The sequence below is a fragment of the Chroicocephalus ridibundus genome, chromosome 3 (genome assembly GCF_963924245.1).
Source record: "Chroicocephalus ridibundus chromosome 3, bChrRid1.1, whole genome shotgun sequence".
Taxonomy (NCBI): domain Eukaryota; kingdom Metazoa; phylum Chordata; class Aves; order Charadriiformes; family Laridae; genus Chroicocephalus; species Chroicocephalus ridibundus.
The window spans coordinates 19,306,053-19,332,690 of NC_086286.1; the positions used below are offsets into that span (position 1 = coordinate 19,306,053).

Below are 26,638 nucleotides of genomic sequence, written 5' to 3' on the forward strand. Positions count from 1 at the left end.
TTAAGAGTAAGGATGATATTTTTAAGGGAAACATGGTATTCTTGGCTTCACTTGTTGGTACATAAAAGCTTGGGAGTGTGGGAGTGTGACCTGCTTGGTTTCCAAGTACACAAACCGTACGCCAACATCTGAGTAGACTTTATCAGGAAGATGGCTCAGTTCTCTGCCTGTGCCTGACTAGTCCAAAGGGCTTTTCTCTAGCCCAGATCAGGATCTGCAATCATTTATAGAACTGTTCAGGAAATTGAATTTCTTTTCCTCTGAAAAAAATATGGACTTTTTTTTATTTCAGTAAAATCATTCACAATCCAAGAACAGAAAACGCAGCCTACCAAAACCTGCTGTTTCAATTACTGAAAACAAAACAAAAACCTCCAAAAAACCAAAAACATATTTCACTTACTTGCAACCTCAAGTACTGTTCCTAAGACTGAGTTTGTTTGTTTTAAAGTTCCTTTTTACTGAAATTTTTCAACTAGCTTTTAATGAGCAGGGCCTCAGACATGCTGTTGTTGAAGGCAACAGGAGATCTGGCACAGGATCAGTCCTGCAATGATCAAAATAAGGATTTCCCCAGATGATCTTTTGTGTAGGAAAACTCTACACAAAAGTTACAGAGGAGGACTGAAATAGATCATAATGGAGAAAACATCCAGAAAACATTGAATAGGAGGCAGCAGATTTTCTCAGCGTAGGCATCTGTATGTTAGTAGTGATCCCATTTAAACAAAGCTAGCAAGAAGGACCCTCTCCTGTTACATACTCTTTTGGGCTTCAAACAGCGCAGATAAAGATGCGATACCTGTTCCTTGCCACAGCACCCGGGACAAACAGTGCTGACCTTCCCCAGAGTTTTCATGCATCAGTATTGACCTGTTCCTCTGAAACCACTAATCCTTGACTACTTCTGAATTAAATAGAATATTAAAAGAGATTTCCTCCTGAGCCCAGTAAAGAGCTTGAAATTATTCCAACTCTGCTAGCCTGCTAATCCTTAAATTATATATGTTTTTTTAATCTGGTCTAAGTGGGTGTCTCTGCTTTTAGTCACTGACAGACATGCCTTAATTTTGGTGACTGTTATCCTGGAATTTCTTCAGCTGTACAGTGAAGGGTAAGCTACCTCTCTAGGCTCATCATATGGCCACCATAAAAAAAAAAGAAGACTGACTTAGATTTTAAAAAATGGGTGCTTAGGAACAGTTCTCTAGGCTGGGCTGTGCAACAAGACCTTCCAAATATTTTGACTTCTAATGGCAATAGTCTTTTGAGTTTTTTAGAAGATATTGGCCCTGGAGCTTTATTCAGGCTCAAACTTAGTGCCTGGATTTTGCAAGCTTAATGATCTGCCTGTGGCTTGCGCGGCCAATACTGCGAGCCGGCAGGCATTCAGTCCATTGGAAAATTGGGCCAGTTATCTAAATCCGGCCTGTAGAAATCTAATCTTAGCCAGAAGTTTGCACCATTTGTCAGCACACAACTCTTCCTTCTCCCCTCAGAGGTTTTCCAGATTGCATGTATCACATTTCACTGGGGACTCCTCTTATTTTTTGAGTAGCCTTATGCTTTTTTTTTTTTGGTTGGTTGGTTGGTTGTTTTTGTTTTTGGCCAGCTCTGTCAAGAGATTTCATAAGGTAACTTCATTAAACTTAAGGAAGTTACCACACTGACAGTTTGCAGTGTGTTGTGAAAGGTGTACTGACTTGGAAAGTCTGACTCGTTGTCAAAATGAAATGTGCTAGTGCTGTGTGTAAAAACCCACTGACCCCTCAGGGAAAACAATGAAAATATTCAGCAAAGACACAAGCCTGCCTTTGTGTTGTGTGTTTTCCATTTCTCCTCTTCTATCTTTTTGCTGTGGAGGCCCTCTGATAGAAAATTAAGGCTTTGGTTTTTTATTTCCTTAGTAAAGCAGGGCACAGAACTTGTCGCAATAGCAAATCAGCCAAACGTGTGAGCGTAACTGCTAAAAGCAGTTAAACTTCTCTTATTTGCAAGGAATCTGAGGTGTCTAAAGGAGTTGTGTTGCATGGCAGCCTTCTTGACAAAGTCCAAACGCTCGTCCATGCACTGACTCACACCAGGGCCATAATGTGCTCCTGGCGATTCCCAGGATATCTGGAACTAAAGAACGTATGTGCTAGTGCAAGTTCCCCAAGGACCTACATCTATGAAAATGTTCACTATCAATGTACCTGTTGTAAGGTGTTTCTTACGTCAGGTGCTTAGCTTAACCTACAAATGCTTATATTGGATCCTACATCTCCTAAGCATGTTGCAAGGGAATGAAAATCACCTTTTATAAGCCAGTGAAACTGCCGAGAGGCAGTGGAATCATCTTGCCTACCCAGTGCCCACCTCCATCACTATGGAACAGGAGTAATTGCTGGTGTACTGTTTGTCCTTCCATGCTCCTGATGCCAAGCTGAAAACTGTTTTTCCTTAAGGGCTTGCCTTCTCCTGTGGGTAATGCCCTGAATCTGAACAATGCACAGGGCCTTGCGTAAGACTGAACTTCACCTGAGCATGCCTGAAAGGTATAAACAACAGCAAGCTGCAGGAGTTCCCAAAGGAGGTGGTTATTCCGTCTTCCAGTTGCATGGTAGATTCCCCTGTATGAGATCCATGGTGTTGATCTTTGTGATAAGTGCTGTAGGAGGGACCATACGTATTTCTTCAGAGGGCCATGCCCCATCTTTACTTGTACATTAAGACTTCAAGAACAAGCTGCGAGCCCCTCTGCCCAAAGAAAGGAGACAGTGCTGCATAAGCAGCAATTTATCTCTCTCTCCCAATCACACACATTGCTGTTTTGTAAGAAGATGACTGATACATGCCTTCAAGAAGCAGGAAAATCCAGATCTCACTGAAGCTAGCGACAAAACATTCATTTTTTGACAAAATCAGGGTTTCTCTGTTCTCGTTCTACCTAAGTATATGAGGTACATTGGAATGTCATACTGCACTTTGAGGGGAGAAAAACCTCCCTCATTGCAGTAGCTAATAAGGTTGGACCCTGATGGACAGGGGTTTGCTCACTTGACTTTTCTTTCTGAAAAGCTGCCATTCTTTTCCCTGATCCATATAAGACACACCTCATTTGTTTATTTCCAGTCTCAGGTGCTCTCATGGCAGCTCTCTGGATCTGGGGATGGTGCTGACTGCACCATGGGTGAACTATTGGTCCTTGCGTTTTAGCTCACATATTCCCCTGATGGGTGATCCACCATTAAACAAGGAGTCCATGCTGACTCTTGAAAGAAAGATTAACGGTTAAAATTTCAAGATGAATGTGTCTGGCAACGCTTTCACTGCTATGCCATTAACAGACAAATAGCAGCACAAAACCTTCAGCGATAAGGCAGTGTATTTTATGAAGCAGGAAGCATAAATTACACAAACCGAACAGCGGACCGTTAAAAGGCAGTATTGTGAAAGTCATTTTCTGCATTCAAAACACTTTCTCCTTTGAATTTTTCCTCATCTATTCCAATTTTTACTCGTTGTTGTAACAAGTAGAAAGAAAACAATACCAATGAAGTTGCATTAGACAAGTTAAAAACCAGCAGGAGGTCAAAGCCAAATAAGCCTGTTAGAAATAACTTTGTTCTTTTTTACTAAGAAACCAAAAGAAACTCTATTGATAAAGCAAAAGGCTAATGCTATATCCATCTGGGAGCAGACTTTGTAATTTTCTTTCTGTTTCATCCCCACTGCAACTCTGACAATAAATACAACAGGTGCACGGGCCTGCAGGGTTTCCTTCCTTTACTCCAGAGGAAACCATAAAGGAAATACATGGCTGGTTTCTGGGGTGCCCTGTGAGCCAGCTGAGAGGGAAAATGGGTCAACGAGTAGCCAAGTGGGACAGCAACTCAAGGGGGAGTATCTGGCACCGTGACCAGGCCTTGGCCCAGGCCCAGGCTGATGCCCAAGCTCAGGCCCCAGGCCCAGGCCATGACCCAGGTTCGAGCCCAGGCCCTGGCCCAGGCCCTGCAGCTGCAGCAGACCCTGGCCCATGGGGGTGCATCAGGCCCCGTAGCCATGCCAAACCCCCAGGGAAGCTGGCAGCCACCGAGGGGGGGGATGATGGAGCTGTCTGTCAGTTGCTGCTAATCCACTAGAGGCCATTGTGACACAGAGTAAAGGGTGCCTGGCAGAACATTTCACTCCAGTGCTGCTCAGCTGTCCTCTTCATTCACACCAAAATGATGAGTTAAGGAGTTTGTTTAGTAGATATTCAAGGGGCAGTAGAGTGGAGAAGTGATTCCTCTGGAAGTTGCGAAATTTCCCATGTGTTATGGAGGAAATTCTGTTAGGCAGAAGCATTGATTTGCTCATGTCTTTTGTGTTTCAGCAATACAGAGTGTATCTTATTATGGCGTTTTGAACAGGATGTGCAGTACTGTGCAATTATTTGAAATCTAGAAAAACATCCTAATGATTTCTTTTCCTATTTGCAGTATTTTAGAAAAGCAGTTGCCTAAGGATTGTTGAGGAAATACTGTGACGGCAGTTAGAAGTTAATTAGTTCACACTCTCTCTCTTACTCATCCATGAAAATGGGACAGGAAAAGGGTGATTTTTGAAGGGGAAATGTGTTTATGCTGGGGTGGATGGTGAGCTATCATAACTCTGGCAACTGGGAAAAGGGAGAAAAGGAATCAAATCAGGGCAAATACAGCTGTCAGGAGGATAAGACAATAGTGAGAAAGGGAGAAAAAGAGATATCCAAGGGGGCAAGGCTACTGGCTACACGAGCCTGTACAACCGAAAACAGACAAGTGATCATCTCTAACAATTGCTAGGCCTGATGTCTGAAGAAAGATCTGATGCATTTTACTTGTCATTTCCATTTATCCCTGCAGCTACCTGAAGATACAACAATAGCATAGAAATACCATGAGGCAGTCAACCAAGTATAGAGTGAGTCATCTTCCATTGAAGAAAAGCCCTGCCAAATTGGCTAATTAGTATTAGTGAGATAATTCTTCATCTCTTTTCTGTTATGTACTATACACTATACAACACACACAAAAACTTTAAACAAATTAAATATATATATATATTTATATGAAGATATTATTTCAGAAATCAGTTTAGGAACTTTTTACATCTGCATGAAAAACACACCAGAAGGTCTGAGATGGTGCAGTGTTACCATGGCAAACAGATTGTTTCTTGTGGTAGCAATATCATAATCTTTCTTGTTTTAGGATTTAGGGAGCAGTAAACCTAATGAGCCTTTACCTGATCTTCTTGAGACTTGCATAAATCAGGAACAATTCCACTGAAGTCAACAGGCTTGATAATCATGTAAATCGTTATATGTGGGTGCAGGATCAGGCTCCCTGTCTCAGGGGAAACATGAATGTTGTCTCGCTTACCTCTTTTACCTGAAGCACCTGGAAACGCATTCATGTGTGGAAAATACTTCTCTGGAAAACAGGATAGCTTCTTGCATGTCTGAAGGGACTGATCCCACGTGTTTTTAAGACTGTGCAATGGCTCCTCATTGTGTGAGGGTGTCGGGGAACTTGGTCAGAGAGTGGCTGTCAGCATCAAGTCTAAAATTAAGGAAAGCAGGAAACACTGATTTATTACCAAAAAGCAAATCTTTTACTTATGAAACAGAAAGTTTGCACACACTTGTTTTCAGACAAGAATATTCCAAGGAGTATGCGAGAGACAGAGAGCAAGAAAGGAATGCTTGCTAGATAGGCAGGATTTTTTAAATAGAAAAACATGAATTTAATGAATAAAGCATCGGACCTGCACTGTAGGCCCTGTGTTTTTAAAGATTTAGAAAGCTAATATAATATGAATCCAGCCATATAATCCTGTGTTCAAAAAATGTGAAATAATAATAACAATGTAACCTCATCCTCTGTATTTTCTCATTTCCTTAGGGCCACAGTTTCAAAAGGTCTTAAAAAACATAGCAACAATACATTCCAACACTTCCCTCTGATTATGGGAAAGCACCCTTCCCTCCAAGCCTAGGTAAGTGTTGACGTGCTCAGTACCTCCTTTTCCTCTATGAGCAGTTAGAGGAATGGGTCACATGTGTGTGTGATAGGGGTCAGGTCTTTATTTCAGCTTTTGGGCCTGGCCCAGCAAGCATTTAAAATCAGGCTTGGGGTTTGTTATCTGAAGAAGTTTCATGGGTTTTCACTGAAATATTGTGTGGTTCTTAGCACTGCTACCAATAACGTTTCGGGGAATTGATCTTCCTCTGCAAACTTGGATATTAGTCTGCATATGCAAGAGAGTGCATTTCCTTTTAGAGTAAAAGGCATCCCCCCAAGTTGGTCTTTTAAATGACCTGAGAGGCCCTCATCCTGCGATAACGCCACCCTGCCTTCCCCAGGCAGATTCCTCTATCTACACAGCAGCCTCGGACTCTTTCTAGCGTTATGCACGACCTCAGGGATCTATCAGCGTGGAGCTTGCTGGAAGATGGATGGCTCATAGAAAAGTGAGGGAAGAGTCAGACTTGGTTGGCAACGTTTAGCAACCTCTCTTGGGAAAGCTAGAAAAAGCCTGGATAACTGACAGGAATGGGAGCAGGCATGGACAGACCCCTAATGCAAACTCTGACTAAATTCGAAGAGTCCTGTGGACCTCAGTAAACCACAAAGAAAACACTGTCTTTTAGTAATGATCATGAGCGTCTCTACTTGTGCTAAAAATTTCATTCAAGATTCTTGGGTAAATTTATAGCTATTTACTTTGTTCCGTGAGTGAGTAAACTGAGGCATCAGGAAGCATTTGGCAGCTAATTTTGTGCAGAGAACAGCTGCAGATCTGCATCCATAATCTATCAATCCTGGTCACTAGATAACCACTTCACAAAGCATCGAGAGTAAAAAAAAAAAAAAAAAGAAATCAGCTTTCTTTAAGCAATATAAACTGAACCATGGTTGTTGTTTTGCTGTTTGGCTTTATTTGAAAATATGGATCTGTTTTTCTCTTGTCTTTGATACTTGTAGGGCAAAATGAACTGTACTCCAGTGCTACTGTATTCTAAGTAGCTTCTGGAAACTAATTTAATTGGATCCATTCCTTGATTTTAAAATAAGGGGATGCAAAATTGTTTTGAACTGTTGCTTCATCAACTAATTTTGGTTCAGGTAAACCCTCTGAGGGATTTGTGTTTATGATTTTGTAATAAATATTCAAAATACTACTATCAAAACAACCTCTCCCCAGCTAGGACAAAGCCACACCACCACCACAACATTTTGGTGACTTCAGCAGCACATGTTATGACAGAAATGCTTCAGTCTTGAGAGTAGCTACTTCCCTATTTTTTTAATTGTCTCTTTGTGCCAAGAATATTTGCCTTTCTTCTTCTTCTTCTTTTATACACATGAAACAGAGTTCTCCATTACATTGTGCTTCAAATCTGCTTTTTCCAATGCCTGGAAAAGACTTGTTCTCAGCCCACGCTGTAGCTCTCTGGAGTAAAGCTTTTTGTGTGCAGTGAGGAGTGCATCATGCTTCAGCCGTAACTGGAATGTGCACAGCTTTGTGAAGTTTCTCAGAATGACTCAAAGAGTGGAAGCAAATAAAAAACCACAGAGATATTTGTATCTTAAATGTGCTTCAAGTAACTGCATTATTACCACAGCACCTCCTAGGCTTCCCGTTTTTGCAGATTGCACATTGTCACCACTTCCTAAATAGCTGTATTTATTTATTGGAACTTAAGGGTTTTATTTAACACCTCATGTAAAAAACACTTCTCCTTATCCAAGTCATTTAGGCCAACATCTCCAAATTTGGGTGCCTGTAGCAACCCACCTTAATCCTTATTTAGACATGCATGCAAGTAGCGTAATTTTCAAGGGAGCCAGCAGAAGCATTTGTGAAAACCGTACTTCTAATTTCTTTGCTTGCCTGGCTTTGAAATTAGGACCCGTCTCACCAGTGCATTTAAAATGCCAGTTGATATGAGAGTCCTGAGTTATGGCAGGGGCTGCAATCAGAACACTCATATAATTATAAGTTAAGCATAAGCTTGAGTGAAATGCTGGATTTGAGGTTTTGTTGTCTATGACTGACACACATGGAATTGAGGTGAGATTGCTGTAGGAATGAAAGTTACGTGGTCATGTCTCACTGGAGTAGGGGTTCGGGGCATAATTCCCATTAACCTCTTCCAGGATCCCAGCACTGGCACTTAGATTTGGTAATGTCAATGTGAACATCGTCATGTGCTCAGTCATTAAACCCCAGAGCCAGCGAAGGAAAATGTTTTGGGAGAAGCTAGGAGCTAGTTGGAAACTTTCTGTGAGAAATACCAGAGATCTCTTCCCTTACAAAAGGAGAATTTGTCTGTGACAGACCACACACTTGCTCCCACCATTTGAATGCAATGTAACTGGGGTTGGAGGCTGTAAGGCAGACACACAGCGGGCTGGGTCCAGTGGAGCCGTGGCAGCAGCTGAAAATCTGCCTCGGGTGGCTGACGGCTGCCGTGTCAGAGAACCACAGCACTCCTGGTATGAGCAATGAACAGCAGTGAGTTGGGGAAGTGGCAAATTTTAGATTTTAATCTGGCAGGTTTAAGCCCCTGCCAAGTCTATAGTGTCAGCCAAAACCACAGAATTTCAAAATGTGCCTTAACAGCAAACCGAAAAATCAATATGCCTTCCTCATTTTCCTGCAGCATGACAGAAAGACCATTTAGTCAATAGCTGTCTTTCTGTCAGTCTCAGTGGGCATTGTATAAAATCCTGATGGACAAAAATAAACAGAGGGAAAATGAGGAATCTACTTGCACCCAGAAGGCTCCTTTCTGATAGGAGCTTCTCAGTGAGGGAAGCAAATGGATTTCATGCCAAGTAAATAGATAAAACACAGCAATCTTGCATGTAAGACATCAATAGCAATGTAAGGTCTTACCTAGTTAAGTCCATTTCTGCGTAGTAGGTCATGTAAAGAAATGCTGAACTGTAAACCTTTATTTTACAAGTGGTCTCAACAGTAGGTAAAAGAATAGTAAGTTAGGAGAGACTGGATTGACAGCACTGTAGAAATCTGGGTTGGTAACTGTACTTAGATTGCCAAGATCCTAAGAGCACTTACATAACAAAACTGCGTTCAAGGAAACATTTGCAGATTGAAGGGAAATGATAAGAAAGTAAATTATTTACACAATTTTTTTTCAGCTATCTATAATTGTGGTTTATAATGAAAATAGGAGGCCAGATTTGATCTCTAAGTGAGAGCAGCTCCATGGATCTGGCTTGTAATTTACAAATAATTTATCTGAAGATAAATTAGGATATATAAAATTATTCATTGTTTGCATGGATTAATGGTAATTCATATATATATGCTTTCCTGCTCTTTTCACACATACAATGACGGAAGTTTTGCAGACAAAACTAAAAATACAGTCTCTCGGGTCAGACTGTTTCTACCACCGTGTTACTGAAATTTCTAATCATCATCTCATGACAATAGTTTCAAGGGATTTATGAAAAAGTAGCAAAGAATACACTTTTCTGTAATTTACTATTTCCTGTAATTCATCATACCATTTTTTGCCCAAATCGCTTTGACTTTTTTTGGGAGTATCATATATCACAATCCTACTGCGAGTGACCCTTTTTCGACTGATACTCTCCTGCCTTTGTGCGTTGTTTATTAATGCTGTTTCATTGCAAAGATAACTATAAAACTAAAAGGCAAAGCAAGAGACAACTTGATAGGGTAGGGTAGTTGACTAGAAGGCTACCTCTGCGGGGCTTTGTTTGGTTTACAAAAAAAAAAAAAAAAATATATATATATATATTTAGTTAATTTGAAAACTTTAGGGATTGCTGACCTAGTTGGTGAAATTGTATGGTCTGGGCTGCACAGAAAGTCAGGCTGGATGGTCTACTGACCCATTCTGGTTTATGGTACTTGAACCTACTTCAAATCTATTGAAACCACTGACAAATGTTAAACATAGCCACGCCAAGTACATTTGGAGTGGATTCATCTTTGAGAACCATAACTAATGATGTTAAAGCAAAGCAAAAATAATGGTGGCAACACTGAAAAGGAAATGCAAAGTAACATATAACATAAAGGCTGGCTAAGGTAGGAGTCTGCGTTATCTGCTTCACCTACAAAGCTCATGAGAAGTGCCTCAGTCTCTCATTTTATGAGTGGTTTGTTTACTAAATTAGAAGATGAGAAATAACATATGTCTTGGGTTTTTTGCTAAGCATAAATAAAAACCAAACCACATTTTTTTGACGACAGGAATTATTGTCTACAGAGGACAATCCAAACATATTAAAGGCGGTGTTCCAGGGTGTTTGGGTGCCCACCCATGGGTTTTGATGTGCAGTTTCAATACCTTTACAAAATTAGGTCACTTGAACACAATGAGGAAGAAATACAGATTAGGAGGCAATGCTTATGACATCTTTTAAAAATTGACACTTTCATAATGTATTTATGAGTACCTGGAAAAATCTTTCAAGATTCCCAGCAATTATTTGAGGAATGGCTGCACTCTCAGTAATCTTCCTATTGTGGCAGAAGATGATCAAATAATTAAGGAGCTAGCTGGGAGCTGGAAATTTTGCAGTTTCCAGCACTGACACAGTCTTCCTGTATGACCTTGGCTAAGTCACGCAATCTTTTTGTCACTCAGTTCCTCATCTGTGCTTTAAATATGTGAAAAAATGAAGTATTTTTATTTGTTTATCTCTCTGGAAAGCTTCTCTAATGTCACACCTGCTGAGTGCATCCTGATCCACAGCACACTCATTGATATGTCTTTGTGAATCGCACAGTAAAAGTCAGTCTGAGTAACCAGACCTCACCCACAAAGATTTTTAGCAACTTGCACGCACCAACAAGGAACTGATGTAGTCCTGAGCTCCCATTTAATGAGGTCCTGTTCGCCTGGTAGGTGGTAGCAACCTGATGAAAGTTTTACAAGTTATATTCCTTATTTTATAAAAAGGAAATTACTCATAATTGGAGCAGTTCTAGGAAATGGGAAGTGTTGTCAGTCATGTAGTAATTACGCAGCTAGTCAGAAATAAGCGTAGGGGACCAACAGTGCAGCACGTGGTATTCTGCTGGGTGAGAAAGCACCATTGCAGAAATTACAGCAGAAGCCCTCATCCAACTTTACAGCTCCAGACAAGTGTATTTACAAAGCATATTGGAGCTATGCCACACAAAGTCTTCTCTTTGCCCATGTTAAAATATAAAGAATAAAACCAAAAGCTAGAGGAGTACAAATCTTCCTTGGAGTCACACCTTGCCACCAATCTTTTTGAGGAACAGATGGAATAGAAACAAAACTAGATAAGGCCTCAACTGAAGATGCAGCACAGTTTCTGAGGAAGGGAGACTTTCCTCCTTTATTGTCACACTTTCCTTTCACATGTTGTCTTAGCACCTCAGAGACAGTAGACACATTGACCGTCACTTCAGATTTGATGAGAACCATGAAATTGGCATCAAAAGCAAACCACTGCATTTCAAGTGCTGCTCAAGCCCCTTTTCTGTATTTTAAAAGGCAGGAACTGATTTTTCTCTATTTTTATGTCTTCACAGGTATCCAGGTTTCTCTTGTTTGAAATTGACTCTTCTCCAGGATTATGTGACCATTTTACAGTGAGCAGTTTTTCTTTTCTTGTTTGTTCAATTTGTGGAATTGCCTGAAGGGAGATCACAGTTTCCTCACAATTACTTTGTGTGTTGTTTGTTCTCTGAGCTGACTGGGAATGTCCAAAATTTGTCCTGCGGTGCTGAGCTGTGACCAATCATGGAAGTCACATGGAAGAAGTGACGGGTTGATCCTGGAAGGCAAAATGACTGGGAGTTGAAGGTATGTTAGATATTTTTTTTCCTTCATGACATGACTTCCCACAGTTATACGGTGACTGGTTAGGTGGCATTAATCTGGTTGCTTAGTCTTTATCTTCACCCCATGACCTAAGCTTGCTGATGTACACAGCCTCCCACCCATCTCAGAAGACAAGTGATATCTACCTTAAATGCTTAAAAGAGTTTAACATCTGAGTCTATATTTATTTTCAACATGTTAAAAAACAATTTTAAAAAATTAACCTATGATTATATAATTGTCCTTATCTCCTTGTTAACATTAATTATCAATAACTTCTGTCATATAAGTGACTGAATTTCCAAAGGATTCATTTCACATGTACCCTGGAACCCCTCTATTAGGATTGTCCTTCCTGTGCACAGAGGTGCCCACACCACTTCTGCCCTCCTCTTGCTTTGAAGTTTTTCTATCCAGCAAGGAGATCTATCCACCTCTTGGTGCAATGGACTATGTTCGCACCACATCTTTGAATCCAAGTGTCTCAATTCTATGGCTGCCCGATACCCTATGAGAGTCTCTAGTGCAGATGAGCTCCTGGGAATAATATTTTGCTATCAGAAGGGCATAGTGTACCTAGGGAGACAGATTTGACTCATTGCACTGGAAGACAGACAATTGCACCCCTAAATGGCCTGTGAAGGCCTTGAAGAGGCATCTTGCTAAGTTGTAAAGGGCTATTGATATTCTGTCAGCTTCAAAATAAAAATACCAGACTTGTATGCTTTTTCCATGTCCTTGGAACTTCAAGGAGTAAACGCATTCATTTCCTTTCATTTTGCATCCATCTGATTGCTTTTAAACGTAGTTCAGATCAAATCTTTCCAACACTGATACCTGTGGCAAAACTCCCTTCTGACTTTCATAAGACAGGGATTTGGCCCATAAGAATTAGTGTCTAGGGAGGATGCATTGAAATAAATGGTGATTGTCAAAGCACATTGGAATTTAGAGCACATTTGTTGCAAAGATAGAAGCTCACTGGGGTATCTGATTGTCAGAGTCAATTTTATTTTCCTTACTGCACATATGCACATATTTGAACCTTGTCATGCTGCAAAGGGAAATACCTCATTAGATTTCACTAGGGTTTCTTCAGAATTGTTTATACACTACAGTCAATAAAGATTTTTTTTGTTTAATAAATGAAATACTGGAGTCGCCTGTTCTATCAGGAAATCGAAGGAAGTGCATTTATCCCTGGTAAAGACGAAGCTCTACTTTATAGGGTGCAGAAAGCCTGCAATGTGTATTATTTTTCAAATAGTTGAAAGATTTATAGTGGTAAATAGATTCTTTTTCAGTCTCTTGGTCGTGTTGTCTGCAACAAAGCAAATGTTACAAATAAAAATAAGAGTAAACCCAGAGCATTTCTACGTTCTGTATTTTCAATTATGATTTTAACAGAAATGAATCACTTGTCCTTTTTTCTTTGGAAACAGTTTTACTTCCCTTTTCCCCACTGGACATATAATTTTGATTTATAAACACAGCAATCTGGAGCAAAGGGAAGTTTTAAGCACAGTACCTGCTGCTGCTGAGGCCTAGTTTTATTTTGCTTACAATTTTTATTTTTATTTTCTTTACATTTTCATATCAATTATAACTTTCTACTTTAGAGATTAAAAACATGGTTGCAGATGACATATTTTGCCCATTCCGAATTCACACAGGCCTAAGGTTTCATCTTGCACCCAAGGCCTCATTTTATAAACACGGTGAAGAGTTCTTCCAGTTAAAATGTGCTTTTAACTGGGATAAACCTGTCTCCCGATGTTAAGACTTATAAATCTTCTCCACGGTGCTATTTACAATCCAGCTACTGCATGCTTACTTTATTGACTATGAATGAATAAATCAGTTTTCCACATCACCCCATTCTCTTTGCTGATGTTTTGATTTGGTGTCTATCCAAAAGTCTCTGATCATAGACACATGATTATAAAACCATCTCTCGCACTGAAAACTATTTAAGAAACAAGCAATGGAATTAACTTCTTTTAGATATTGTTTTACGCTGCACATTTGAACTTGGGGATATACATTTTTCACAGGGCTCAGTTCTGCTGGGCAGAACACTCTGATAAGACTGCAGAAGCCAAGAAATTAAATGAGGGGTTTTTTCATCATTCACTACTTGGCTTGAGTTTCCACAACACAAAATCTATGTCTTTACCTCAACTGGAGCTCTTTGAGTAGATGCAGGCATCTCTATCCTCTAAAGACTTTTAAATCCTTTAGAAGAGTTTCACAGGGTTGTTTTGATAAAATCAGGATTTTTTTGTTTTGCACCACTCAGGTGGAATTTTGCAAAACTATAAGAGGGAAAAGAACTGGCCATCAAAGCTTTACATTATTTTTTTCCCCCGTTTCCTGAGTATCTAGGAAATCCAGAAAAGGATTTTCATTCACAATTTATGCTTGAATTTTGAAAACACTCTTTAAAAGTCTGTGGGAGATCCCTAGAACTACTGGGAAACGTTTTATATACTAGGATCAGAGACTGCCTTGGGTGTCAGCAGTAGCATCTGTCATTCTTTTCTCCCCATTACTTTAGGGAGAAGAGGCTGACATGGGCATTTCTAGATCAGGATCTACTCCTTTCCTTTGAATCCAGGGTGGAATGCAAAGCTAGAGGGAGCCTGCGGAGTGCAGGCAGCATCTAGTGATGGAAATAACACAAGAACCAGCCCTGCAAGGCATTTGATCTCACAGGAAAAGAGCCCCTGAGAGCTGAGCATGATGGAATTCAAACCCCATGTGAAACCTTTGCTCAGTTTCAAAGCCAAAATCCAAATCTTATCCTACAGCTCATCCAGAGGTGAAAGGCCGCTGCAGTGTGACACTTGGCAATTCCCCCTGTAGGACAGGTATAACACAGTTTGTAAATTGAGCCTTATATAAGCACATTGTAATCAGAAGAGGACAAGCATCCTTTTTAATTTTAGAGAAGAGTAGATAGTTCAAGGGAATGTGGGATATGCAGAGACCAGTGGATGAGCTGTCTTGGAAGATCTTGTTTTCATTACTCTTGATCTTGGAAAGATTTATGATATCAGTATTGCCTATTCCAAACAACATGTCTTTTTGTTTATACTCAGCTAAGGCCTGTGCACCTAAAAAGGTTGCATTACATTTCCTGAAACCAAATTCCTATATTTTATTATCTGGGATAGAGAAGTACCGTGCTTGCTCACATTATTCTTCAGATTATACTCAATCTTGTTCCAAGGGAATCAGACTTTGTTGTGCACTGACAGATGTGCCTGGCAATTCTATCTTAATTATATTAAGTCCTTCATAACATACTTGGAAAAGAAATCAGTTTCTCTATCAGTCACTGAAAGTCCAGGTAATATTTCAGTGCGCATGGCTTGTTCAGGTCTCAGTGGTAGCAGTTAAGGTGTCAAGGAATTGGATTGAATTCACTGTTTCATTTCAAAGAAAGAGCCATTTAAAGGTAACACAGGATTGACTCAAGCTGCTGTCACTGATGATTTTATGCTCTCTGACATTTCCCTTCTTTTCCTTTAGGGAATAAAACATGGAAGAGGTATTCTGTTGGGATATTGTGCTGATCAGGCCCTCAGTAGCACTCTTGTTACGGGTTATATCTTCCTTCTGTGGTTTGACTGCTACCCATCTAACTGTAACCCTTTTCCTGAATTGCCTCAGTTAGGAGCACAGTTGTGCTACAGTGTCACTATGTAATTTGGTGACGGTTTAGTCAAAAGAGCAGTGAGGACAATTTCACTCACTTAATATCTCAGTTGTCTTCATTGTCTCTTCACTGGCTTTATAGGAGATTTACAAAGCACTTAGAGAAGCAGCATAAATCAGATGAATCTGGGCCTGAAAGATGAATATTTCCCTACAACAGCCGTCAACAAATGGCATCAAGGCACTAATAATACAGCTAAAAAAAAACCTAAAAACCAAGCCGGAGAAAGTCCAGCAATTGTCCATTGTAGAGAAAAATGAGAAGATTCAAATTTTGAGGCAGATTATCTCCCTGTGACTATTTCAGATGGGAAAAATTACTCTAGAAAAAGAGAATAGAACATTAAAAGTCCCAAGAGCAGTAACAGACAAGACATTAGCTTAAACACCTCCTAAAAATTAAGAATGAGAGTTTGTCCTGGAAAACACTGACATCAGCAAGTGACCTGTCACAGGGACGGGGAGATACAGTGTAGAAAGATAGTGAGGGTACAAAAAGAATCATGATATCACAAGTAAAACAACAGTCACAAGAAAAGCTGAAGACAAATGGTAAGGGAGCAACAGCAACAGATGTTTTCCCTTAAGATCATAAATGAAAACAGAAATCCTGATGCACAGGAGCTTTTCCGGAGAAATACATCTATATCAGAGCACAAAACACAAAGAATAAAAGCAAAACAGTCTCCTTTTTGCAAAGAGAATTAAGGCAAATACCCAGGTACCTGGTGATGGGTTATTGTTTCAGGGGCAACACCCGCATCTCTTCCCACCAAGACATGCTGGGTTCTGGTGATGTCTTCGTCACTCACTGCCCAAGGGCAAGGCAACTGGCACAAGGTTTGGCCTGAGGCGGCGGTTGTGCCGTGCTATGCTCAGCAATGGGAAGCAGAGAGAGGGGAAGGACAGCAGCGCTGGCTGCATGGGCTGGGGCAGAGAACAGGGGTAGTGCAAGGGGCGAACAGCTGGGTCGCCTCACCCCTATGCTGCCAGAGCTCCTGAAGCTAGAAGTATCCTGGCTGAGCTCAACCAGCGTTGCACCACACCTTACTAGTGAGTGACTAAGGCTAGAGGGAGCCCAGCCAGCCCAGGGCTCTGGCTCACAGGAGGATAACGTAGCAGGCTCAGGGAGGGCCTGATCTGGGATCACTGGTGGTGGGAAGAAGCCCCACAGGAGACACAGTGTTACGTGTGCTGGTGCTCTCCCTTAGACATCTGTATCTGGCCATTACGAAGGAGCTGAAGGCACCTTGGTTCTCACCCACGGTGTCTGTTTCTGCATCCCCGTGACGCAATTTTCTTGAGCCTGTCATGATGCTCGCAATACATTGTGTCATGGTTTATGTGCAGACAGGTTAACACACCCACACACCAGATATGACTCAAATTTGAGATCCCTGCAATTTTCATTTTCATTGTAGAGTTTCTTGTCAAGTGCAAGACAATTCCCTCTTAATGAGGCAACGCTCTTCAGACAAGGAGGGCCAAATAGCATCGTCTCCAAAACCAGCCACCTTTAGTCCTCTAATCAATTAAAGAAAAGCTAAAGCATTCTCATTCTCCAACTCTCCTACCATTGCTAGAGCAGGCTGACTCTTCCCTTCCCAGTCTCCCCATGCCCACAACCACTGCCAGCCCATCCTCTCCAAGGAGCGTGGTCTGCTGGAGTATTGCTGGACCCCTGTGTGCTGCATCTTGGGCCGTGAGGTGCCCCTTGGAAGTCATAAAAAGTTGTATATGAAGTGCCAGAGCAAAGACCGCACTCAAGTGAATGCTGACATGTTACCCTATCCTAGCAGGTGAGCACACCGCTGGCAGCTGTGGGGGAGAGTGCATCCACAACCACAACCCTGACTCTCCACATGGTTCTCTGCTCTTTATTTTTCCCCTAGAACATCCACATTTGATCTCTGCTCAGGAAAAATGCAGTGAAAAGTGCTTTCTCAGACCAACTCCCTTTCAAGACTGACATTATCAGTTTGGAATATTCACAGGGCTATTGGGTGTCCGGAAGAAGGAATGGCTGGGATCTGAGTGTACCATTCAAACCTAATCCAAACATCTCCCCAGATTTAACTCAGCCTATCAGGAAAGGTAATTTAGCACCTGGGGAAGATAGGGTTTGGAGCCTGCATTTGGCACGCTAGCCAGCCACCTCTGAATGGACCTTCCAGATGAGATACTCTGTCACAAAAAAAGTTCATGGAGGTGTTAAGTGCAAAAGCATTCCTGAACCAATAGCAAATAAAAAAAGAAAGTCCCACTGTTGCCAGGAAAGAATAGTTTTCTGTGTGTTTTTCAAAATGTTGTTTGCATAAATAGCTGGAAAAGAAGGAAAACGGAAAAGAAAAAAAAAAGGTACCACTGTGATTTTCACAGTTCTGATAAACATGGTGCATATGCAGAAGAGCTCTGGAAACCATCTGGTTGTGCAGTCAGTGTAGTGCACGCTTTGCTGGGCTATAGACATACCTGTTGTGTACAGAAGGCTAACAGAGCTTTATGCTATACAGAGTGACTGATTGGCAATGGAAACAAGAATATATACATGTGTGTGCATGTGCTCGTGTGTGTGTGTTTGGATCATTGAAAGAGACAGTGGGAACACTTTTAATGAACCTAAGGGACTTAGGAGCCTGTGCCTCATTTTTAGAAGTGACTCCTTGTTGGAGATTCAACACAATGCCAAGGCAACACCATAAGAAGTTGGCACTCCACAGCCAAAGGACTGTAACTACCTTTGAATGCTTGAGCTGAGAGCTCATCCTACTCGTGTGGTGTAAATTGAACCTCAGGATAGCCCCATCATGGCCGCAATGCACAGACACCCGGCACAGATAGCTTGTCAAGGGTTGGGTGGTAAATTGTCATGCTACCATAACTCAGCTGTCAATGCCTTTGGTTCTACATGCATTGTTTAACAGGACTCTTAAATTACTTGGGTGACTTAAATGTTTTCTGCCTATTTGGGGGGAAGTGGGGTAAGGAAAAGAAAAAAAAAAAGGAAGATAGAAAAGCTCACAGTTTGAATCAACAGGAGAGCTGACCATGAGCAGATTTGTGAAACATTATAGCACTGTTATTGTGGGTTTCCAATTGCAGAACCAGGAATAAAACTGACACAAGATATAATCAAAGAAGAAGTAAAGGACTGGAAAAGAAATAATGCTAGTCAACATTGTTTTATGAACAATCAGTCTCCTTGGACAGATCTGATTTCATCCTCTGGTGAGATTATAAACTTGCTTGATAAAGGTGACTGCATATATGTAACAGACAATTTTTAAGGTTTTTGACTACTACTACATGACATTCAGACTTTCAAAAATTACACACTATAATGCAGCATGTAAGGTACTGAATGGTGTAAAGAGCCAACTAAGCATCAGGGCCCAAAAAAGCAGTCATCATCAAATGGGCATGGACAGAGAGGCTAGGTGCTCTAAACTCCTCTTTGGATTGGTCAGGAGACATGACTGGCTGCAGAAATCTTTGTTTTTCAGGAAAAAGAACTATCCAGATGTGTATATAGTTTAAGTATCTGCAAACAATGTCACTCACACAGCCTCAAATTCATTAGCCTGCAATGGCAATTAAACTCTCCTTTGGATGTGTCCAAATGAAATATTCTGGGGAGATATTCCCTGCTTACTGCAGGGGGGTTGGACTAGATGACCTTTAGAGGTTCCTTCCAACCCAACACATTCTATGATTCTGTGATTCTATGATATTGAAGAAACACTGGGATTCAGTTTCTCAAAGGAAAAAAAAAAAAGGGAAAACCTGCTAGTTTGTGGAATAAACATTAAAGAACACAAATTGGTTTGGGTTTGACTCTTAGAGCTATTCTTCCTTAAAACTGAACTTCCTAAATTCAGACGCCAATGGCATTTGAAAATCATTCTGCAAAAATATGTCTCCTTTGCCACTACAATACCATTGTACTGATACTTCCTAGTTTTTATCCAGTGTTTCACAATAAGCAGACTTCTTTCGTGAAAGAATATACGTCTTTCATGAAACACCTTGAAGTAGATCTCTGTTTAACAGTTCTGTGTAACCTGCGAATTATGAGCTTCTTTCATTATTTTTATTGTTAATTACAGTGCAAACAAAATGAAAAATTATTGGGGGGAGGAGAGAAAGAGGGATCTTGTGTTTTTACTTTAAGATTGTAAAAGGTCCCTCCCATAGGAGAAGGTAAACCACATCAGCATTGTGAAAATTGGTGAGAACAATGTGAGTATAAACTAAAGTGAAAGAGAGCTGAGTATTTCCACCAGACCTAGAGTAGCAAATGAAAGACAGCAATTTCAAAAGTAAAACCAATTTTTTCCCAAGAAAATTATTTCTTTCTCTGAAACTATTTTTATTCATCACTTCTGTAGCAGAAATGCTGGCTTTGTAATCTATTGTGTTGGTGTGATATAGATGAAATTTAATTCATTAGTTAATATAGCTCCTTGAAGTTATGCATTTCAGTGCATTTTTAACCAGATTTTGTTATTCTAAGCTAAAACCAGGAAATCTGTGGAAAGAAGGTGAAAACAATTACAGGTAACTGAAAAAGTAGCTGCATAAAAATCTTGCTTTGTAGCTTAAATTTTAGACAGAGTGTACATTGTAGATAAAGGTTTAAGGGGAGGACAAGGGAAGTTCTGATTGTTACGTAGTACAGCACAGAGTTTGTTCAGATCCGGTGACCAGGGGGATTTTACTTGGTCACTGGGAGCACACAAGGTCAGTGACTGGCTAGTTGGCCGAGTGTTGAGCATCATTCCGAGGTGCTAATGGGGTGATTCTCCACTTAACTGATACAAGGGCCTGGGGGTATCATAACAGGGTAATTTTTAAATTCAGGCTTGCATTCCTGAGGAGAAAGAGGGGCACTGAAATGAATATTGCCATCGGTTTCCCTTGCAGTCTCTTCCACTGAGCATTAAACCGATTAAGACCCTTTCTTTCAAAAAACCTCCTCTCCTTCTCTGTCCTACTTTACAATATGGACAGTCCCAAGTGCTGTGCTGAGCCCTATCAGACAGTACCTCAAAGAAGAATTGAGTAAACCCGCTTGGTTTGGCAGCGTAACCTCACATCTCCTCACCGATGCCCGTGGAACAGCACAGCACCCTCGCATTTGCTAGCATTCAATATTAGAGCCAGATCTTCCTCTGTGTAGCTACTGCTGGAGATTTAGAGTGTTTCTGCTTTTCCTCTCACATCCCTATGAGCTAACCACATACTCTTGCTACTGCTGTTCTGTAACTGTCTTGAAAAGAAAACAAAATAGAAAAAAAATAGGATCAGAAATCCCCTAACTAATTTTATCAGCTAGAGAGCTGGCAAGCAGAAGTTTATGTGTTGTAGAACCGAAACAGGTGTGGCTTGAGCATTTTCCACATTTGGTCTTGGCAAAAATATGAACAGAGGGTATTAATTCCTCCACACTGATAATGGGAGCTTGGAATCTGTTATCTGAAATAAAAATTCTTGGCAGAATTCCTCACATACTCAAATGGGCAAGAAAAACTGATAATGATGCTTTTCCTTTTCTTTTTCTTTTTTTTTCTTTTTTTTTCTTTTTTTTTTTTTTTGTTAGGAACCTTTTCTAAATGCACCGAGTTATGTGTGAATTTTATTGAAGCATTTTTTGTTTAGTGTGCTTTACGTGTGAAAACATCCCTGCCCCTCTCTTAAACAGTGAGCTGGATCCCACGGGTCTATCTCCAACACACCCCACTGATAACGCACCCCATCTGTGCGTATGCGTGTGCCTCTGTGCTTGCGTACCTGCCCCTAACACGTATGCAACCAGGTTTGGTGCTCTTGCACTGTAAGAATAACCTGTTGTCACCAGCACCTCTCCGCAAACGTAAGAAACCGTATATAAACCACTCCTTCCACCCTGTGCAAGCCTCCTGTAAACATCCTAACCCTGGGGCGACACAAAATCCTTGTCAAGAAAATTAAAGCTATTCTGTGTCGGCATTATCTATGCTATTTGTGGATGGTATAGATGATATGCTATATAATGTGAAGACTATATCCCACATGTTTCTGCTCAGCAGAGAACATGACTTACTCCTTTTCTCAAATTCCTCCCAAAGAACCTCTCAAGACTCATTGCTTCCACAATGCAGAGAGTAATTTGGCCAACTAATAAAGGACTGAAATGCTCACAAGCATACCTGTAGTAGTTCAGCGTAGGTGAAACAGTCACTCGAAAACATGTAGTCAGCTCTCGGAGCAGGGCTTAGGCTTTCCCCTTACACACCCTCACTCTTTGGCCCCTAGATCAGCCTGGCTCTTGAACTCCCAACCCTCTCACTGTTACCACAAATCTCAGCATCTTTGTTGAGGTTGCTCTCGGGGGCTATAGGAGGCACAGTGTTTTATCCAGGGGAGGAAAGCACTCCATTGGAGGTCCCCTAATCTGTTTGGGTTCTCTACACACCAGCCCATTGGCTATAGAAACAGGACACTTGTTCTGACCATGTTCTAGAAGAAGATGATCCATTTGTCTTATGAAAGACAAGGTTTGCTGCTGGATTTCAGACACCGACTCCCAAATGGACAGACGGCCTCTGTGCCACGCCAAATGAGAGATCAGGGTTCCTCCTGTATGGGCTGTGATCTGTGTGTGGCCTTTCACCAAAGCTTTAGGGCTCACAGAAACCCGTCAAAGCAGCAGGATGTTCATAGATTTACAGATACTCAAGAAACACGGTTCTTCAGACCTAAACTATGTTTCAGTGGTTTCTTCCTGTTACATTTTTCTGTAAGGAGAAATAGTACAACGGTAGTAAATTATCTTTGGGGTTTGGGTTTTAGGGATTTTTTTTTCCTGTTTCTCCAGTTAGTCTTTGGTAAAGAGGACCTTATAGTTTAAATACTCAAATTGAAGTTCATACTCGATACAATGTTTATCCCAACCTGAAGTCTGAATATTTGAAACACAGATTTTGTACCCCAATACATGTCATGGCTCTAAGTGCTCTATAAACACTACATTTCCATCCTGTTTGAGATCAAACTGCTCAGCTCATTTCTGGAGTTCCTGAAATCCTCACATTACAGCTCTCATTTTCAGCACTATCATTTGTTGTTACCTAAGTTTGAGGGCTGGACTCAGTTCCTTTTAGGTCTTCAACATCTTAACATCTTCTGCATAGTTTCGTTAATTTAATGCTCTTTAGTTTTGCCTTTGGATTTGCTTTGATTTCGCTTTGCTTGCTTTGGTTACATTTTCCGGTGGCATTCTTCTCGCTGGCTGAATTAACCTCTCTCAACACAACAATGCCTTATACCCAAACTCAGCTTCTTGGTAGCAAGTCCCATAGGAAAAGCCAATGGTAAACGAGGGGAATTCTCAATGAAAAGCTTGAGCCACGTTTATTTCTGCACGTACAGGCTTCAGTAACCTTTTTCATTCACTGGCCAAACAGAATACAGTGGAAAGCCCGTAATCCATAGATGGCCAAAGGATACGGGCTTATTCAAAGGCAGCGCTCAGGAAGGGTGGGGTAATGCCAAAGGCCTAACGTAGTGCTTTACAGCTATGAAATCCCAGCAGTTTTTGCCAGCTGTAGCAGGACTCCACTGTGTGGGCGCCAAGCCGCGGGGCCACACACAGGCTCCGTGGCTCAGCACCCACACAGCCAACGATTTTTTTTTTTAAAAAAGCGAAGAAAAAAAAAAATATGCTGAATCAGACTCTCGGAGTCTAACCAAAAAACATGCACATAAACTATAATTTTTATTATAAAAACTCTGGTCGGGAACAGAGATATTGTAGAAAAGCTGGAGAGGAGGGGAAATATTCCTAGTGTTAAAAGCAACCTAGAGTTCATGGCGTTTGACCACAATAGTTTTCTTGGCTGCTATGGTTCTATGACTGATTTAAGAGGGTTTAAGGTTAATAAACCATAGTTGCATGTTATTATCTGTGCAGTTCTTGCACTCTCGCTAGCAATGCCATTTATTCATAGATTTATGATGATCACCATAGTAGTATAGAGGTTACGAGTTTTTTAGGAACATTTGCTGGTGGAAGGAAAAAATGAGAGAGGAGAGGAGAGAGAGAGAGAGACTTGATCTTCTAACCTGTAGTGCTGCTACATTGAGGCCATAAAAGGCATTGGTCCATAACCTGGCCCTAAACCTAGAATGCACACCAAAAAAACCCCAAACTTCTCCTCAGCTAACCAGCACGACCATAAATTCAAATGTATCAAAAAACATTGCTGGTCTCAACCTGATTGACTGATGGGTGGGTCACAAAAAGTGCGGGTAAATAGAAGAAGAAATAGCAAAATTCAGATGTTGTCCCTTGACAAAAGAGGTAGCCTTTGCCTTTAATAGCTTCCACAATAATTGAATTTTTTTTTAAGATAGAAAAATGCAGGGGTGGTTTTTTTCTTTTTCTTTTAGTCTTTCATTGCTTCAAGACTTTAAAATCATACTATAAAAGCTGAAGGATATTAATCTGTCATAAAAAGCTTAACACACAATGATATAAATGACAGTAAAATGATCTACAACAGCACTAAACCACAGAATAATTATTAATTATTAAAGCCTCAGCTCCAAAATATTCTAAAGGAGTTTTCCTGCTTTCTGTTAGGTCAGGAAGAGAAAAAAGTAAGAAAGAAAGAAAAGCCTATAGTCCGTTTCCAGTCTCTCATGCTTTCTGAGCTGAACTCTGCATACAAATCTATATTTGTAAGACACCCTCATCTACCAGTTAATCAAAGCCCTGGAAATTCAAGGAAACCTGTGTTTATGTAAATCTGGCATTTCTGTAAAGTTTTGAATGAGAGCTAAATAGAGCAGTTCATCTCATTGAAACTAATGGCTTCTGCCAAGTGGTTTTGCAGTGCTGGGTCTTCTGGCACAGTCAGCATTTAGGAATTCATTTATGAGCTGGGTTAGCTGGAGACTCTGGAATTCAAATTTATGTCTAAGACTTAGTGGTTTATTCCTGATAGGTCTCTGTAAAGAAATTGTAATCAATTTACCAAACTCGAACTTTGTAATATGCAGAATAGAAAGCTAGCCTTTTTTTCATGATTTAGGGCTTGGGATTATTTTTTTTTCCTTTCCCCAGTGGACAATTGCAAACTGTACACATGTACATTGTGTAGCTGAAGGGGCTTTTTAATCACCCATTCATACTTGCTTTTGAAAAAGCTTTGTCCTTGTGCTCTTGACTTGACTTCCTACGGGCCTGATCCTGCTGCCGCTGAAAGTGCTCACATTTTCTTTCGGGGGAACAGAATCTCACTTCAGACGGAGTCACAGTCGCACATAAAAAGCAGAGAAAAGTGTGTCTTGTCACACAAGTTGATTTTCTTTCAATCAGTATTTGCACGAACACGCAGTCAGGCTCTATTAAGTACTTGGTTGATTTGCTTAAAAAATATATGTCTCCAGGAGCTGGCCAGCATATTTGAATATTGGCTTTTTTTCTGAGTCATAAAAACCTAGACATTTTTAGCAAGCAATGAACAGGAATTACTCTACCCTTTCAATGCAACTATAAATTTGCTCCTTTTTTCCCCTTTTAGAAATCCTTTGAAGAACTCATTGAATAAATTAACAACTTGGAAAGCTGCCTGCTGTTTTTGTTGGCTTTGGGTTTCAGGGAGTTGCTTGGTAAACAAAAGTCAATGGATTCAAACAGTAACAAAGTAATTTAAATGATTAATCAAGTGTTAAAACTAGCTTAACCTCTCCTGTTTTACAAACTCTATATCACCCTCACTAAACTAATAGAGGAATAAGACACCCGTCTGGAAATCTCATCTGAAATATTAGATTGAGAATCAAAAATTCAGCCAAGCAATGTGGTTTGTAGGGATATCCTGGCGGATAATAAATTGCATTAATCTTACTTAAATTTTCCATCTAAATCATGTCTTGAGACCATATTGCACTGAGGGGAATGTGCCTCGCTTTGAATGCATTGTGCTACTGAAAAGGTTATTAAAAGGGGAAAAAAAACAGATAATGACTTTTCTTGTTTTTCTTCTGACTACTTTTTCCAATATTGAGGAACCTATGTTAAATATTCTGGCACCTAATGAAGAAAGTCTGCTTTCTCCTGCCAGTCCTTATGTTTTCTAATAGAAGATAAGAAACTCACATACTCAGAACACTTGAGGCAATTTATTTTTTTTCTTCTGGACAGAAATTATATGTGTGGACAAAAATAACCCCAGAGTTTTCCCAGCATCGTCAGAGCTAAGTATTTTCCTCATCTTGCTCATTCAGAAGAATTTCACTTTTCCAGCTACACGGAGTATGAAAACAATATCGGAAAAGCTCCCCTGGGTTTTTCATCAGCTTGCAAATCTGAAAGAAGTCCAAAGGTTATGAAGTCCTGCCCATCTTTTCTGCCTCTGCTCACCACCTACCACACCAGTGTCATTTCCTAAGTCTTAAATGAAATAGAAGATATTACAATGAAAGGTAGAGTTGCTTAAAAGCACAGCCCCTTGGAAATTGGGAGTGGTGCCGTCAGCCATTCCAGCAGATGGGAAGCGGAGCTCCGCAGGCAAGACCATCACTCCACTTGGTGAGTTTGTCATCGAAGCTGATGGAGGGGACCGCGCTGATCTCCTGAGTCTGCATGGGCACATGCCTGGATTGGGGCTGCAATGGCGGGAGCAACCCTGGGGCTCCCGTTCAACTCAAAACAAGTGGCGAGGGGTCATGCCAGCGTGGTGGCAAGGAGAACAAGCCGGCTGGTGTCCAAGGAAGCTGCTTCCGTCGGGCTTTGGTGTTTTGCCTGAGGTCCTTAGTCAGCTAAAGGATGAGCAATTACAAATTGAGGAGGAAACTGCTGCCAGTTGGCACCAGAAAAGCCATAGATGTCTTGTTGGTGCGGGACACGGTTATGGCCATGGTTCTATTTGGGGAGACAGGAGGGGAAAGAGAGATGACAGAAGAAGTAATACCCCAGAAATCAGCAGGATGGCCTGATGTGCTGGTTAGAAGAGGTGGCAGTGTGGCTGTTGCCAGAGCTGTCCACAGAAAGATGCGATTATC

At 40.8% G+C, this 26,638-nt stretch overlaps 1 long non-coding RNA gene across 3 annotated transcripts in view; it reads left to right on the forward strand.

Moving 5' to 3' along the window:
* The window catches only part of LOC134513792 (uncharacterized), a 114,397-nt gene extending 88,428 nt beyond the window's left edge, over positions 1–25,969 (forward strand). For 2 of the 3 annotated variants that reach the window (XR_010070510.1, XR_010070512.1), the window contains exons 3-4: positions 5,910–6,003; positions 11,578–13,532. This is a non-coding gene — a long non-coding RNA (uncharacterized LOC134513792). Of the gene's footprint in view, positions 1–5,909; positions 6,004–11,577; positions 13,533–25,778 lie in introns of those variants that run through there. The other variant, XR_010070511.1, reaches the window with a different exon arrangement.
* Positions 25,970–26,638: the final 669 nt, after the last annotated feature.